The sequence below is a fragment of the Podarcis melisellensis genome, assembly GCF_964234715.1.
Source record: "Podarcis melisellensis genome assembly, chromosome: 4".
NCBI lineage: Eukaryota > Metazoa > Chordata > Lepidosauria > Squamata > Lacertidae > Podarcis > Podarcis melisellensis.
Window position 1 is genome coordinate 11,715,083 of NC_138531.1, and position 16,368 is coordinate 11,731,450.

Here is a 16,368-nt window from a genome sequence, read left to right on the forward strand (position 1 = left end):
ACCGGGCAGCGCCGGGGCGCCGCGTCACGTGCACGGCAGCCGCCCGTCTCCGCCAATCGCCGCTTGCAGGGGAAGTTGAATGACACACACGCAGAGAGAGAGACACCGACACTCTCTCACACACCCTCCCCACCTCGTCCTCCGCCCTCTCCCCACGTGACCAGCTCTCTTCGCCTTCCCGCTGTAGCCTAGGAAACAGGAGGCCCGCCTTGCCCTCGTCGGGTTTGGGAGGGCACGTGGCTCCGGACCAACCGGAGCGCGAGCCCCCAAAGTCGCGCGCGCGCCGCGGCGGCTGCCCAATCAGCAGCCGGGGTTTTGTCGCTGCTGGGAGACGCGGTGGGAAAGAGGACTCTGAGTGGCTGGCTGGCGGGCTCCTTCCCCTCCCCCGCCCAACGGTCACTTTTCCCTCAGGCGGCCTCTGGGCCTGGCAGGATCTCGTCGGCCGGCGGAAGGAGAGGGGTTTTCCCTCACGGGGGCTCTCAACCCTTCCCTACTGCCCTGTTTTCAAAAGCCCAGTCCTCTGTGCTGCGCCGGCAAAAAAGAGAGGCTTTTTTGTTCGTTTATTTATTACGTAGTTCCTTATAACTTTAGTTGGTTAGCCCTGGTAACACCCGAGGTTCAATCCCCGTGCATACGCCTGCTTTCACGGGGTTAGGCTGGATGACCCCTGTGGGTCCCTTCAAACATGATTCTGGGCCAGCTTATTTTAGCATAGGTCTCCAGGAAGGCAGCTCACGATATGAGAATAATAAAGCGCAGTGAGGTAAAATAAACAGAATTAGCAATGGCGGCAGCTGCCCCTTCAGCTGCGCCCTTAACCTGGACAGGGATAACCCAGCTACTGTCTATGATCTGGTAACCTCAAGGTTTTCTATTCGATAGATTTATTGCGGCCATTGGCCCATATCGAAAACAATACATCAAAATTTATCCATAAACAATACAATTTAAACAGTTCCAAGTTAAAACACCCATATAAAACCAATTTTACTTCAGTTAAGTAAACACTATACACAAGAAGCTCCCTCTATGTAAACCGCAATTCAAATCCATCAGATTTTGGGGGGTATGCGTCTTAGTTCTGGCACTTATTGATGGTTCTTAAGTTTAGCTAAGCTGTCAGAATCATACGGTGATCCATTTAACCTCAAGGTTAGATTACTACGCATAGTGCTGCCTCTGAAGATGGTTCAGAATTCAGTGGCCGGGCTGCTCACCAGAGCAAGACAGTTTGAGCATATTACACTGATCCTGGACCGACTGCACAGGCTACAAATTAATTCCTTGGCCCAATTCAAAGTGCTGATTTTAACCTATTAAGCCTTAAATGGCACAGGACCGCAATACCTCAAGGACCGCCACGTTCCATATGAACGTACCCAGACCCTGAGATCATCCTCTGAGACCCTTATTTGTGTTCCTCCTTGAGAGGTCCGGAGGGTGGCAACACGAGAACGGGGCCTTCTCTGCAGAGGCTCCCCGTCTGTGGAATGCTCTCCCCAGGGAAGTTCACCTGGCACCTTCATTGATTGACACCCAATGGCGTTTTAAAATGTGTTGGGGAGGGAGGGGAATTATTTTTTATTTTATTTTAGTGTATTTTGTGTTTTTATATATTGGTTTAACTTGGAACTGCCCTAAGACCTGCGAGTATAGGGCAGTATACAAATTTAATAAATAGTAATTATTATACAGGGTGATGTACAGACTGACACGTGTGTGTGTGTGTGTTTGTATGCAACAGGCTAAGCAACCTGTTTTACTTTTGGAGCTAGAATATAGCACATAAGAAGTATTTGCTGCATTATTTTTTTGCTTTTCTGCAGGTTTGGTACCTGCTAGAAGACAGAGAATGGAGCACAGGATCTAGAGATATCTCCAAGTTTTGGAATTGACCTCTGTTCAACTCCTTAAGCACTGACATAATACAGTATTGCTCTCATTATTGAGAACCGTTTCAGTCTGGCTTCAGGCCTAGTTTGGGCAGTGAAATGACACTCTGAATGATGTCTTTTATTGGGAAAGGGACAGTGGAAGTGTGACCTTGTTAATTTTCCTGGGATCTTTCAGCAACATTTGATACAGCTGACCATGGTATCCTCCTGAATTGGCTCTGTGGTGTGGGAGCGAAAGGTAGAGTGTTTAGGTGGTTCTGCTTCTGCTTATAAGAGTACTTTCAGAGAGTAGTAGTGGAGGACTTCCTGGCCTCATGGTAAGTATGCTGTGGAGGCCCTCAGGGTTTATTCTGCCCCTATACTCTTTATCATGCATATGAAGCTGCTGGAAGCAGTTTGCAGAGATTAGAAGAATGAGGTGCCATCAGTATGTTGATGACATTCAGCTGCATTTCTCCATATAATTTGAGTCAGGTGAAGCTCTGCAGGTTCTTGTTCAGTTCCTGGGGGTAATACTGGTAGGATGAAAGCCAAAAAGCTGAAGCTGAATCCCAACAAGATAGAGATTCTGTGGATTGGTGGATCCTAGGTCCAGAAAATAGGAATATGGCCTTTTCTGAAGATACTCCCCCTGAAGGTTAAGGTATGTAGTCTGGGAATACTTCTCAATTCCACTTTGTTGCTGGAGGCTCAAGTGACCTTGGCATGCAGTGTCCATTTCTAATTATGGTTATCTTGCCGGTTCCGGCATTCTTGCAGGAGGACAGCCTGACCAATGTAAGCCAGTAACATAGTAACCTTCCATTTAAACTATTGTAATGAATTCTGTGTGGGGCTGCCCTTGAAAATGCCGGTAGTTCATAGATTGCAGCTAGTGTGAATGCAGCTGCTACAGAGTCCTGATGGGTCTCATGTATTTGAAAGAACCATGTGATATACTTGTAAGTTCTGTACTGACTACTTGTTTTTCTGCCGGGCCCAATTCAAGACAATAGTTTTGAATTATAAAGCCTTGAGCAATTTAGGACTCTGTTACCTGAAGGAGTTCCTCTTCCTATTCTCTCCTGCCCAGTCTTTGAGATTGCCTGGATTACTAAGAACTCTTAGTAATACTATCAGGTGTGGAGGTCTATGGGTCAGGGACCCAATGGAGAGCTTTCTCAGCATTAGCACCCCGGTTATGAACCCCCCCCAAGCTTTGGCTGGCTTTGGCTACCCTATCTGTGTTTCAGTACCAGATAAAAATATTCTATTTCAGAACAGTACTGTAGGAGTGGCATATGTAGTGCAGCTTTTCCTGCAGTGGATTCTGTTTTATCTTTGATTGCTTTGTGTTTTGTATGTATTATAGTGTTGTAATCTGCTCTGGACTCTGATGAAAGGTGATATTTATTTATTATTTATTATAAGTTTATTTATATAATTATTATACTTGTTGTGACCGACTCAAATCATAGGGCACCTTTAAAACTAATTTATCATGGTATGAGCTTTTAAGTTAGGGACTGTCAGGGTTCCAAAGAGAGTGTGGTAGAGGCAAGGAACCAGAGATTTATGGTGTGTGATGCCACCCACAAGGCAGGAGCCAGGGGAGAAAGGGGAGTCAGGGTAGTCCGAGGCAGAGGAAAGTACAAAGGATGTGGTGAAAGAAGGGGCGGTTCACGTGAGGGACCCCACCTTCCCCCACCCTACTGTCTCATAGAACCAGGAATAGCTTGAAAAGGGAAGCCCAGTGAAGGCTCAGGTAAAGGCACGCAACCCGTCAGAGGACGGTCATGACATTTTATAGGCAAGAGCCTATTTGATGCATGAAGTGGACACAATTGGTATATACATGTTACATAGATTTCACGCTGTAATATGTTGCACATTATCTACTTATCAAAGATGGAGGCAAGCAAGTAGTCAAGCCAGTGACTTGGTAGAAGTTAGGCAGTGTTACTAGTGGTTTCTGGGCAGCTTTGACTACGCTAGCTTGATCTTTCTCAAAATGAGGAGCCTGGCCAGAGTTTGCACTTATGTAATAAAAGGCCAGATGGGATTCTACTGGTTCCTCACGTTACCAGTTCTAGGTTAGGCTATTTTGTGCCACAGAGCTATAGCTGGCAAACTAGCCAAGCCCTCTGTAGGCTTCCTAGTGGCATGGAGCTCTGTGACCGGTCCTCAGTTTGGCATTCCCACACAACTTCTCAAAGTATGAGAAAATTCCAGGGTACCAGTTATCAGGGACAGTTTCTGTTGTGGCAAGAGCACAGTGGGGAGAATTCCTTCTGTAATAAAGTGTGTATATACAAATGTACAGGTTGAGAAGATTGCAGGCATGTAGTACTAGCCCTTTAGTAAAAGGTAAAGGTACCCCTGCCCATATGGGCCAGTCTTGACATACTCTAGGGTTGTGCGCTCATCTCACTCTAGAGGCCAGGAGCCAGCGCTGTCCGCAGACACTTCTGGGTCACGTGGCCAGCGTGACGAAGCTGCTCCGGCGAACCGGCACCAGAACACAGAGCAGCACACGGAACGCCGTTTACCTTCACGCTAGAAAGCGGTACCTATTTATCTACTTGCACTTAATTGTGCTTTCGAACTGCTAGGTGGGCAGGAGCTGGGACCGAACGACGGGAGCTCACCCCGCTGCGGGGATTCGAACCGCCGACCATGCGATCGGCAAGTCCTAGGCGCTGAGGTTTTACCCACAGCGCTACCCGCGTCCCAGCCCTATAGTATCTGTCCCTAAAACCATACCACACCATTGCAGTTCCCTAAGTATTGAAAAATGTGAATAAAATAAAATAAAATAAAATTCCTGGTTGCCTACAAAGTGCTGTTGCCCCTCGAACAGATATTCTCAGGCAGTTGCTTACCTAGATAGTATATATGCTGTCCTTTATTTATTTAACAGAATTTATATACTGTTTAATCACCAAAATATTAAAGAGGCTTACATCCATATTCATAGAATCATAGAGTTGGAAGGGACCCAAGGGTCATCTAGTCCAACCCCCTGCAGTGCAGGAATATGACAATATGTCATTTTTGATACAGTCATACCTCGCGTTGCGTTTGCTTCATGATACAGTTTTTCAGGTTGCGTCCCACGGCAACCCAGAAGTACCGGAAAGGGTTACTTCCGGGTTGCGCCACATGCACAAACACAAAATGACATAATGCACATGCGCAGACGTTCTGCTCATGTTGCGAACGGGGCTCCGGAACGGATCCCATTTGCAACCAGAGGTACCACTGTATATGGTTTCTAGGCCTTTTAAGCAAGGCACATTTTACTTTGGTCAACCAGCCTCACTTTTTCTACAACTTTGAACAATTAACTGTATGTATCATTCTCTTTTGTCACATCTCTTTTATACAGTAACACAGGCCCTCTGAGCAATGATCATGTCATGCTTGTGTTTTGTGCAGTGCTAATTGCTGGTTGTAAATCAGCCGTAGATGGTAGTAAAGGGAGGAATCCAAACCCAATAACTGAAATAGGCAAATATCTGGCTGCTGAAGTCTCAGCTCATCCAGAGATACAGTGCCATAAGTTCTCCATTCTGGCTCAGCTGCGGCTCAACCGAAGCCAGAGAGTTTCCTGAAAAAGGGATGAGGCAAGGGGAGACTTACCTCTATTCAAACTCGATTTAGCTGGTTTGCATGACCTAGCAACCCAGTGGAAGCTACACTGGCAGAAAGGATAGTGGAAGTTGAAGTTTATTTTAGAGGCTTGTTTTCCCGCTGCCAAGCCCGAGCTGGTCCAGCCAGCAGTAGCCCTGCTTCTGAATGGAGTTTGGAATAGGGGTAAATTACAGAGCATAGTTTATCCTAGCCGCTTAAAATGGGCATCTTTGAGACTTCCCTCTAGTTTGAATGCATACATAATACAAGTAAAGCAGTAGGAAAGTTTGCAGTGCCAGTGGGGAATTTTAGTTGTTTCAGACAACCTGTCAGAACAAGTTCTTTTTTAAAATAGGGTTGGAAGCCTCTGCTATCTTCAGATAATTTGCTAATAGCTTTCTGCTCCCTTAAGCAAAATGACACATGTATAGAGAAACTTTGAGTCAGTTTGACTCTACTCATGGTAGTCAGTGAGTCGTCTCATTTATATCGTAATTAAGGAACTGGTTCGTGTCTATCTGAGCATACTTTATATTGCACAACTATTCTGAAATTACTTTGGTGGAGATTTGTATTTATTAGAATTCCATCTGAAAATATATGTGGTTTTAATTAGCTGAGGCTGAAGCCACACCCAAAGCATCTGTTTCTTGGCATCTCCTCCAACACCACCCTTATCTGGTCCCTTTGGTATGTGAAGAATTAGATGGCTTGCCCAAATTATGTAACAAATGACAATACCAGAGCTAGAAAAATACTCAGAAGGAAAAAGGTTTCCCGTGCAAAATGTTAAAGGCAGTAAGAAGATATATTGTATAGCAGATGGGATGAAATAAGATGGCATGTTACCATACTCAGTTGAAACAACTACATACATGCACATTTGATTTCTCTAAAATAACATTTCAAAATAGTTTATGGGAAAGTATGGATCCAATATATTCCCTTTATCAGATTATTCTCACCTAAGTATCATACTAAACTTTAGCTGAGAGTGGAAAGAGGAAAAGCTAAATTCCACTGAAAACAAATTTGTTTATAACTGAAAGTGTCTAATTTCAAAAGTTTATTACAATACTAGGGGCTGCACCCTTGCTTGCTTTTATTAGCCCAATGCCTCTAGCCACCCTCCAGAACCTCCCCGCCACACTAACCTCTTAGACCAGGTAACCTTTTTGGCCACCCTGCAGGTCAACTTTGACGGTTGGGTGGGACAACCCACCTGTCAGTCATATGATTTACTTATAATTACATTGATATCCCATATTTTCTCCAAAGAGCTCAAGGTGGCCTGCATGGTTCTTCCTCTCCCCATTTTATCTTCACAACAGCCCTGTGAGGTAGCTTAGACCAAGACACAGTAACTGCCCAAGGTCCCCTAGTCAGCATCATGGGGGAGGGGGGATTTGAACCCTGGTCTCCCAGCTCAAAGGCCAACATCCTAACTCAGTGGTCGCCAACCAATTGGACCTGTGGGCACCACAACCCATTATGTTGACGCTGATGGAATGCCTGTTTCAAGCCTAATTTCAGCAGGGAACCCTGTGAGCACCGGAGAAGGTCTGCGTGGGCACATGTGCACCTGAAGCTGCCATATTGGTGATCCATGTTTTAACTACTGCAGTGAAAGTGCCAGGCCTCTGCATCAAAAGCAGGGGGAGGAAGGTGGTGGCGGCACCTTTTCTCTAGGCTTCATCTTTATGCTTTTAATTTGTTCTCTGGTCCCTTCAATGGCAACTTAATAGATGAGTCGAGAGGCCTTCGCCATGAGACAAGGGGGAAAAAAGAAGTAAAGAGAAATGATTATTCCTTAACAGTATGCCATTGCTCACCCCAGAGGTCTTCTTGAACCAGAACATGCCACCTCCTTACTTAAATAGCTAAATTCTCTCTGGCCTCACAACCATTCCCGATCATTTCCTCACCTCATCAGAGCCAATCTTATCCATATCCAGGGCATTGGGCCAGTAAAAAAAAAAGGATGCTCATTCTTCCAGTCCAGGGTATCCTCTTTACCCTTTCAACAGCACCGCCAAAAATTAAAATGGGTTGAAGGGTCTTCATCACTGCACTAAACGTGGGGCACCTGGGTCCTCCAGGTTTGACAAAAATCTGCCATGAGCAACTTGCGGAGAGTGCAGGAAGGAATTAGACCCACTGAGAATGTGGCTGTGAAAGGTGTTCGTGCTTGACTCAGAAAGAACAGGAGGCAAATAAAAGATTTTGAGGAGTATCACTGAATTGTATGGCTTATGAGAGAAGCAGTGTTAGAAAGTCAGATATATCAGCTAGGTGCCAAATGGCTCCTTAAACCAGGCTTACAGTCGCCAAAACGGCATGCCTAGTTGCCATTTTGGGGCCAGAAGGCTCAGAAGTCATATTTTTCAATACAACTCTTTGGTTCCTGAAATTCATTCTGATTGTACAGATAAAATTTAACAGAAAGTATTGTACAGGATGTGCTGCTAGTTTGTGAAAACAGTCGAGATCCAAGGATCCTCAGGCATGCAACACCAGAAGATGGAGATACCAGGCACCATCTAGGTACCAGGGCATCCTCACTTGGTTGATTTGATTGACATCCTTTGCCCCTTTAAAATGTTTTGGGAGGGTATTGGGTTTTTTTAATTTATTTTGGCTTTGTACTTTGTGGTTTTATATTCTGATTTTATCCTGAGACTTGCAGGTTTAGGGTAGTATATAAATTCAGTTAATAATAAGAATAATTCACTTGGTCGCAAGTCATCCAGCGGGATTGTGTCACAATGGGGCACATGCCACTGTTACTTAGCAACCTTGCAGAACAATGTGCATTGTTCCTCTTAATATTAGGGTTTTGTTTTTTACAAAATAGCTTTCAGTGAATTAAGCTTTTCTTTATTCATATTTATTTGTTAGAATTCTGAACCACCCTTTACCCAGTGGATCCCATTGTAGTGTTCAATCATTTTCTTTTTTAAAAAAGTGCAATGTAATAATATCCTTAAAACAAAAATAAGACTGAGAGGCAACAAAAATATAAAACTATTGAAGCAGAAGAGACTACACAAAATCCCTGGGCAAAAAAGCATTTTGTACTCTTATACACAGGTTGTTTATCCACCAGAACTGTTAGGTATTTGTAATGGTTATAGGGGTTGCTCATGCGTAAGTTGCCGCCGCTCCTGGCTAGGTTACCTGGTTAAACCCTTTCTGTCTGGACAGCCCTTCACTTCGTGGCTGTCTCAGTCGCTGGCAGAATCCGTCAGTGGGCGTTTCTTGAACCTCTTCCAGCAAAGAAGTTCTTTGACACCAAGTCTCCGCCTACTCTCCCTGCGCGGAAGTCTTCTGTGCAGGGTGGGTGTGGGCAGCGGAGGACCCGTGCTCTCCCCACTGGTCTCCGGCGAGGAGTCCTGGAGCCCCCTCGCCGATTCCCCCATCTGCCCCCCCTTTACCCCTGGTGTTATGCTGATTTCCTTCCCCAGCCGATGAGCTGCCTCTCTCCCTGCTGGGCCCCTCTCCAGCATCGCTTTGGAGCCTTGCCTCCGCCTCTAGCTCCGATGGCAGTTCCCTGACAGTATTCCATATTTGTTTTACTAAATACATGTGTTTCTCCTCCCTGAAGAATTCTGGGAGTTATATTTGTCAGAGTGCTGAGGACACAGCTGCATGTTTCCGTTTTCCCTTCACAGAATTGTATTTCCTAGGATGCTCTGATTTGAGGAAATCACTCTTAAATCAGTTAAAATCTGCAGTGATGAGCCCAGGGATCGAAATCTCTGCTCAGATGTCCTAATAAAAAAGGTGAGAGTACCCCAAATAATTACTTCTTCCCATTCAACATACACATTGTCATTTGGCGCTCCAACTTTCCATGTTTATTTTATTTTTTCAAAAGTAGGTTGGCTTTTTACTTTACCAAAAGTAAGGTGTCGTGGCTAATATTAGTCATACTCTGAGTGGACTCATTGAAATCAGTGTGGGTCTACTCTGAATACGACTACCACTAGGTATCATCTTGTTTTCATTTGCTTAGGGCAAAGCTCCCAGTTTGGTGCTTCTCCTGAGGTATTGCACACTGTTGTAAAAAGGAAGTCTATCACCTTGCCTCATTTACTGATTAATGTGAAATATAAAGCAAGCAAGCAACTATTTTTCCTGTATAAGCTAACTCTCCATTTCCACTGCCCTTTCCTAAAATTCCTTTTACTGTGAGAAATGACCGCTAGCTTCGTGTGTTTTTAGTACAGACAATTTTCTGTTACAGACATTACAAACTAGCAATGCAACCATGTGGGTGACGCATATTTTGATCCTACCCTCACTGCTCTCCTGCTGCTGAATGGAATTCTATGTTTTGTCAGTGACAGAATCTATATAAATTCTATAGGCATTCAGATCAGCATGAGGCAGACTTTTAAGTGGATTTTTCAGGGTCAGAATCAAAGTCTCAGTGCTGCTATCACAGCAGCAGAATATGCTCAAATTGACCACATGATGTTCTTTCTTCTTAAGTACTGTAGATTTAAGCATTGCTGCTTACTGTATACTTTCAGTATATTGAGTGTTTAGTAGTAGCTCCTTAGGATGTCGTGAGTCAACTCCCCTGCTCTTCTTTGGAAACACACATAGAGATTTTGCTGCTTGACAACAGCATAATTTAAAACATTTGGACTGAGAGAAAATCTACTTTTTTAAAAAAAAGCTCTTTAGAAGCATTGCATAACCATTTTTTGAAAACATTTTAGCTTATAAGAGCTTCTAGCTCAGTTGTTGCTTTTTAAAATAGTTTAATGCAAAGACATCGCTTCGTAACAGACCCTCAACCATAACTACATCTGGTGGGGAATCCATTTTCAATCTTCCACACAAAGACAATGCTGTGCATTTTTTTTAAAACATGCACTGTCACTCATTTCCCATTATCCATCAGTAGATTGACTGTAACTGAAAAGCTCTGCTTTTTCAGTGTCTCTATGAAAATGGGTTTAGTTCATTTGGGAGTTGGGGAATCAATTGATTATGGCCTCAGTTGTTTTTTTGTCTTGTATTGGAATGTCTGGCAGTGGCACACCGAAATGGATCAAATTACAGTGGTGCCTCGCAAGACGAAATTAATCCGTTCCGTGAGGCTGTTCATATAGCGGTTCTTTCATCTTGCGAAGCAAGCCCATTGACAGCTTAGCGGATTAGCGCTATTAGCGGTTTAGCGGCTTTTAGCGATCAGCTGTTAAGCGGCTAATCAGCGGATCAGCTGATAAGCGGCTTAGCGGCTTAGGAAAGGTGGGGGGAAGGAAAAAAAACCCGCAGGAACTCGCAAGACATTTACGTCTTGCGAAGCAAGCCCATAAAGAAATTCGTTTTGTGAAGCGCCTCCAAAACGGAAAACCCTTTCGTCTAGCGGGTTTTCCGTCTTGCGAGGCGTTCATCTTGCGGGGCACCACTGTATATAGAAATCTTTGGAATCTTTTTACTGCTGCTATTATGAATGTATTGGACTAAGGCCACCACTGTTTCCTTTGCTTACCAACTCTGCTTACCCTCCCCTTGCGAACGACTACAGTCTCTTTACACCTCACCAGCCCCTTCCCTTTACACCCCATCATCACCCCCTTCAAGGAGAATGGTTGCAGTTTCAGACCCTCCAAGCGTCCTTATTTTCCAAGGACTTTCCTGATTTAGAGAAGCCATCCCAGTTTCTGATTTGATCCTGGAATGTCCCACTTTTCCTTAGGATATCCCTATTTTCAATGGAGAAATGTTGGAGGGTATGGAGTTATCTGACCCCAAGCCATCTGAAGGCAGTCATGTATAGGGAAGGTTGTTTTAATGTTAAATGTTTTATTATCTTTTTATATACCGTATTTTTCGCCCCATAGGACGCACCGGCCCATAGGACGCACCACTTTTTTGGGGGGGAAATAAAGAAGAAAATTTTTATTCCCCCCCAGGCGCTTGCGGGGCTGGCAGCGGGGAGAAGCGCTCTTCTCCCCGCCGCCCGCCTGCAGACCAGGTCCGGGGACAGCGGGAAGACGCGCTGCGCCTCCCTGCTGTCCCCGGAGCTTGCGGGGCTGGCGGCGGGGAGAAGCACGCGTCTCCCCGCCGTCAGCCTCCAAACCACATCGGGAGACAGTGGGATGGCGGCGTTCCGCCTCCCGCTGTCCCCGACCTTGTGGGGCTGGTGCTGTGGCTCTCCTGAAGCCTGGAGAGTGAGAGGGGTCGGTGCGCATCGACCCCTCTTGCTCTCCAAGCTTCAGCGAAAGCCTGCATTCGCCCCATAGGACGCACATACATTTCCCCTTCATTTTTGGAGGGGAAAAAGTGTGTCCTACAGGGCGAAAAATACGGTACATTGGAAGCTGCCTGGAGTGGCTGGAGCAATCCAGTAAGATGTGTGGGGTATAAATAGTAAAATTATTATTATGGAGTAGGATGCCCCTATTTTCATCAGAGAAAAGTTGGAAGGTATGCAGTTTGAGGGATCTGTAAGGGGGGCATGGGCTTCTAAGAGGGTTTGGCAAGGTTAACGGAAGTCTGGGTTTAGCAGCAGGCTCACCTGGGCCATCCACTATCCGCGCTACTCGGCTGTGCTGCCTGCTCACCAGTCCATCTTGACTGCTTGCCTGGACTGCCTGCATGCCTGCCTGTTTACCTGGGCAACCTGCTTGCCCCTTTCTACATCCCCCCACTCCTCACCATCCAGTGTTGCTTTTCTGTTATGCTGTAGTTTGTAGCACCATCTGTTGGCAGCCCCGCAAACTGCAGCCTGACAACATCCCTACAGTTTCATTAAATATTGCTTTCTATTTGATATGGATTAGACTGGTTTTTTAGACTGGAAGCGAAAGGAAAGTCCAATGCTGTAAAGAAAAATATTGCATAGGAACCTGGAATGTAAGAACCATGAACCTGGGTAAGTTGGAGGTGGTCAAAAATGAGATGGCAAGAATAAATATTGACATCCTGGGCATCAGTGAACTAAAATGGACGGGAATGGGTGAATTCAGTTCGGATGACCATCATATCTACTACTGTGGGCAAGAAACCCGTAAAAGAAATGGAGTGGCCCTCATAGTCAACAAAAGAGTGGCGAAAGCTGTACTGGGATGCAATCTCAAAAATGATAGAATGATCTCGATACGAATCCAAGGCAGACCTTTTAACATCACAGTAATCCAAGTTTATGCACCAACTACTTGTGCTGAAGAAACTGAAATTGACCAATTCTATGAAGACTTACAAGACCTTATAGAAGTGACACCAAAGAAGGATGTTCTTCTCATTATAGGGGATTGGAATGCTAAAGTAGGGAGTCAAGAGATAAAAGGAACAACTGGCAAGTTTGGCCTTGGAGATCAAAACGAAGCAGGGCAAAGGCTAATAGAGTTCTGTCAAGAAAACAAGCTGGTCATCACAAACACGCTTTTCCAACAACACAAGAGACGACTCTACACATGGACATCACCAGATGGGCAGCATCAAAATCAGATTGATTATATTCTCTGCAGCCAAAGATGGAGAAGCTCTATACAGTCAGCAAAAACAAGACCTGGAGCTGACTGTGGCTCAGATCATCAGCTTCTTATAGCAAAATTCAAGCTTAAACTGAAGAAAGTAGGAAAAACCACTGGGCCGGTAAGATACAATCTAAGTCAAATCCCTTATGAATACACAGTGGAAGTGAGGAACAGGTTTAAGGATTTAGATTTGGTGGACAGAATGCCTGAAGAACTATGGATGGAGGCTCGTAACATTATACAGGAGGCAGCAACGAAAACCATCCCAATGAAAAGGAAATGCAAGAAAGCAAAGTGGCTGTCCAATGAGGCCTTACAAATAGCGGGGGAGAGAAGGCAAGCAAAATGCGAGGGAGATGGTGAAAGATACAGGAAATTGAATGCAGATTTCCAAAGAATAGCAAGGAGAGACAAGAAGACCTTCTTAAACGAGCAATGCAAAGAAATAGAGGAAAGCAATAGAATGGGAAGAACCAGAGATCTGTTCAAGAAAATTGGAGATACGAAAGGAACTTTTCGTACAAAGATTTCCATAATAAAGGACAAAAGTGGAAAGGACCTAACAGAAGCAGAAGACATCAAGAAGAGGTGGCAAGAATACACAGAGGAATTATACCAGAAAGAAATGGATGTCTCGTATACCCCAGGTCGTGTGGTTGCTGACCTTGAGCCAGACATCCTGGAAAGTGAAGTCAAATGGGCCTTAGAAAGCACTGCAAATAACAAGGCCAGTGGAAGTGATGGTATTCCAGCTGAACTATTTAAAATTTTAAAAGATGATGCTGTTAAGGTGCTACACTCAATATGCCAGCAAGTTTGGAAAACTCAGCAGTGGCCAGAAGATTGGAGAAGATCAGTCTACATCCCAATCCCAAAGAAGGGCAGTGCCAAGGAATGCTCCAACTACCGCACAATTGCACTCATTTCACACGCTAGCAAGGTTATGCTTAAAATTCTACAAGGAAGGCTCAAGCAGTATGTGGACCGAGAACTCCCAGAAGTGCAAGCTGGATTTAGAAGAGGCAGAGGAACCAGAGACCAAATTGCAAACATGCGCTGGATTATGGAGAAAGCTAGAGAGTTCCAGAAAGACATCTACTTCTGCTTCATTGACTATGCAAAAGCCTTTGACTGTGTCGACCACGGCAAACTATGGCAAGTTCTTAAAGAAATGGGAGTGCCTGATCACCTCATCTGTCTCCTGAGAAATCTCTATGTGGGACAAGAAGCTACAGTTAGAACTGGATATGGAACAACTGATTGGTTCAAAATTGGGAAAGGAGTACGACAAGGCTGTATTTTGTCTCCCTGCTTATTTAACTTATATGCAGAATTCATCATGCGAAAGGCTGGGCTGGATGAATCCCTAGCTGGAATTAAGATTGCCGGAAGAAATATCAACAACCTCAGATATGCAGATGACACAACCTTGATGGCAGAAAGTGAGGAGGAATTAAAGAACCTTTTAATGAGGGTGAAAGAGGAGAGCGCAAAATATGGTCTGAAGCTCAACATCAAAAAAACGAAGATCATGGCCACTGGTCCCATCACCTCCTGGCAAATAGAAGGGGAAGAAATGGAGGTAGTGAGAGATTTTACTTTCTTGGGCTCAATGATCACTGCAGATGGTGACAGCAGCCACGAAATTAAAAGACGCCTGCTTCTTGGGAGAAGGGCAATGACAGGCCTAGACAGCATCTTGAGAAGTAGAGACATCACCTTGCCAACAAAGGTTCGTATAGTTAAAGCTATGGTTTTCCCAGTAGTAATGTATGGAAGTGAGAGCTGGACCATAAAGAAGGCTGATCGCCGAAGAATTGATGCTTTTGAATTATGGTGCTGGAGGAGACTCTTGAGAGTCCCATGGACTGCAAGAAGATCAAACCTCTCCATACTGAAGGAAATCAACCCTGAGTGCTCACTGGAAGGGCAGATTGTGAAGCTGAGGCTCCAGTACTTTGGCCACCTCATGAGAAGAGAAGACTCCCTGGAGAAGACCCTGATGTTGGGAAAGATGGAGGGCACAAGGAGAAGGGGACGGCAGAGGACAAGATGGTTGGATAGTGTTCTCGAAGCTACCAGCATGAGTTTGACCAAACTGCGGGAGGCAGTGGAGGACAGAGGTGCCTGGCGTTCTCTGGTCCATGGGGTCACGAAGAGTCGGACACGACTAAACGACTAAACAACAACAACAGACTGGTTTTGAATGCTGTAAGACACTGTGGGAAGATAATTGTGCTGCGAATAGTTGTTCATACATTTATTAAATAAATAAATAAATAAAACCATCCATTGTAGCTTTCATTTGATGCATTAAAAGTGGGTGGGGTTTTATTAAAATTTACAGCCTGCCTTCTCACAAGCTCTCAGTAATAAGTTTGTTTTACTTGAAAGGGTTGAGGGAGCAAAATATGTTAAATGAGAATTCTTGGAAGCATAGATCATTGGTCCATCTAGATTAGTATTTTCGACACTGACTGCCATCAGCTCTCCAGGGTTTCAGGCATGGGTCCTTTTCACAGTTTGAACCAGGGACTGTTTGCATGTAAAACATGTACTGAACTCAAGCATAGAGCTGCTAAAAACAGCAGCAGGGAAGTGCTGTTGAGATATTAAGCTTGAATAGGAAATATCCAGCTGTGTAAGAGGCATGGTGCTTCCTGCACTGATGCTATCCCCAACACCCCCTTTTGTTTCAGCCCTACATTCTCTGTTCTTAGAATCATAGAATTGTAGAGTTGGAAGGGACCCCAAAAGTCATCCAGTCCAAGCCCCTGCAATACAGGAAATTCAGCTAAAGCATCCATGATAGATGGCCATCCAACCTCTGCTGAGAAATCTACAAGGAAGGAGAGTCCACAACCTCCCAAGGGAGATTGTTCCACTGTTGAGCAGCTCTTACTTTCAGAAAGTTCTTCCTCATGTTGAGTCGGAATATCCTTTCTTGGAGCTTGAAGCCATTGGTTCGAGCCCTAACTAGCAGAGCAGGAGAAAACAAGCTTGCTCCATCTTTCATGTGACAGCCCTTGAGATAGTTGAAGATGGCTATCCTATCTCTTCTCAGTCTCTTCGAGGCTAAACATACCCAGCTCCTTCAACCGTTCCTCATAAGGCCTTCTTGACCTTCCCATGTTGAACAGGACCCACTGTGCAATTGGAAACCCTGATAAAGTAGCATCTCTAGTTGTGCAGAGGTGTTCAAATGAAAATGGACAGAACCCCCCCCCCCCTTCAGACCTCCTTTGATCAGCAAGGCTAAAGACATGTGTGGGGAGGTATTAGTAGATCTCTGTCCACACACATTCTAATACTGGTCTTGCCCCATATTGACTGCAAACAATGCCTTCTGCAATATCTAAGTGAAA

The 16,368-nt window shown here is 44.8% G+C and overlaps 1 long non-coding RNA gene across 1 annotated transcript; it reads left to right on the forward strand.

Annotated features, from left to right (window-relative positions):
- The first annotated feature begins 376 nt into the window (after window positions 1-376).
- On the forward strand, window positions 377-2,004 carry LOC309367758. Its single transcript, XR_014167327.1, has 2 exons — window positions 377-763; window positions 1,827-2,004. It is a non-coding gene; the product is annotated as an uncharacterized lncRNA (long non-coding RNA).
- Window positions 2,005-16,368: the final 14,364 nt, after the last annotated feature.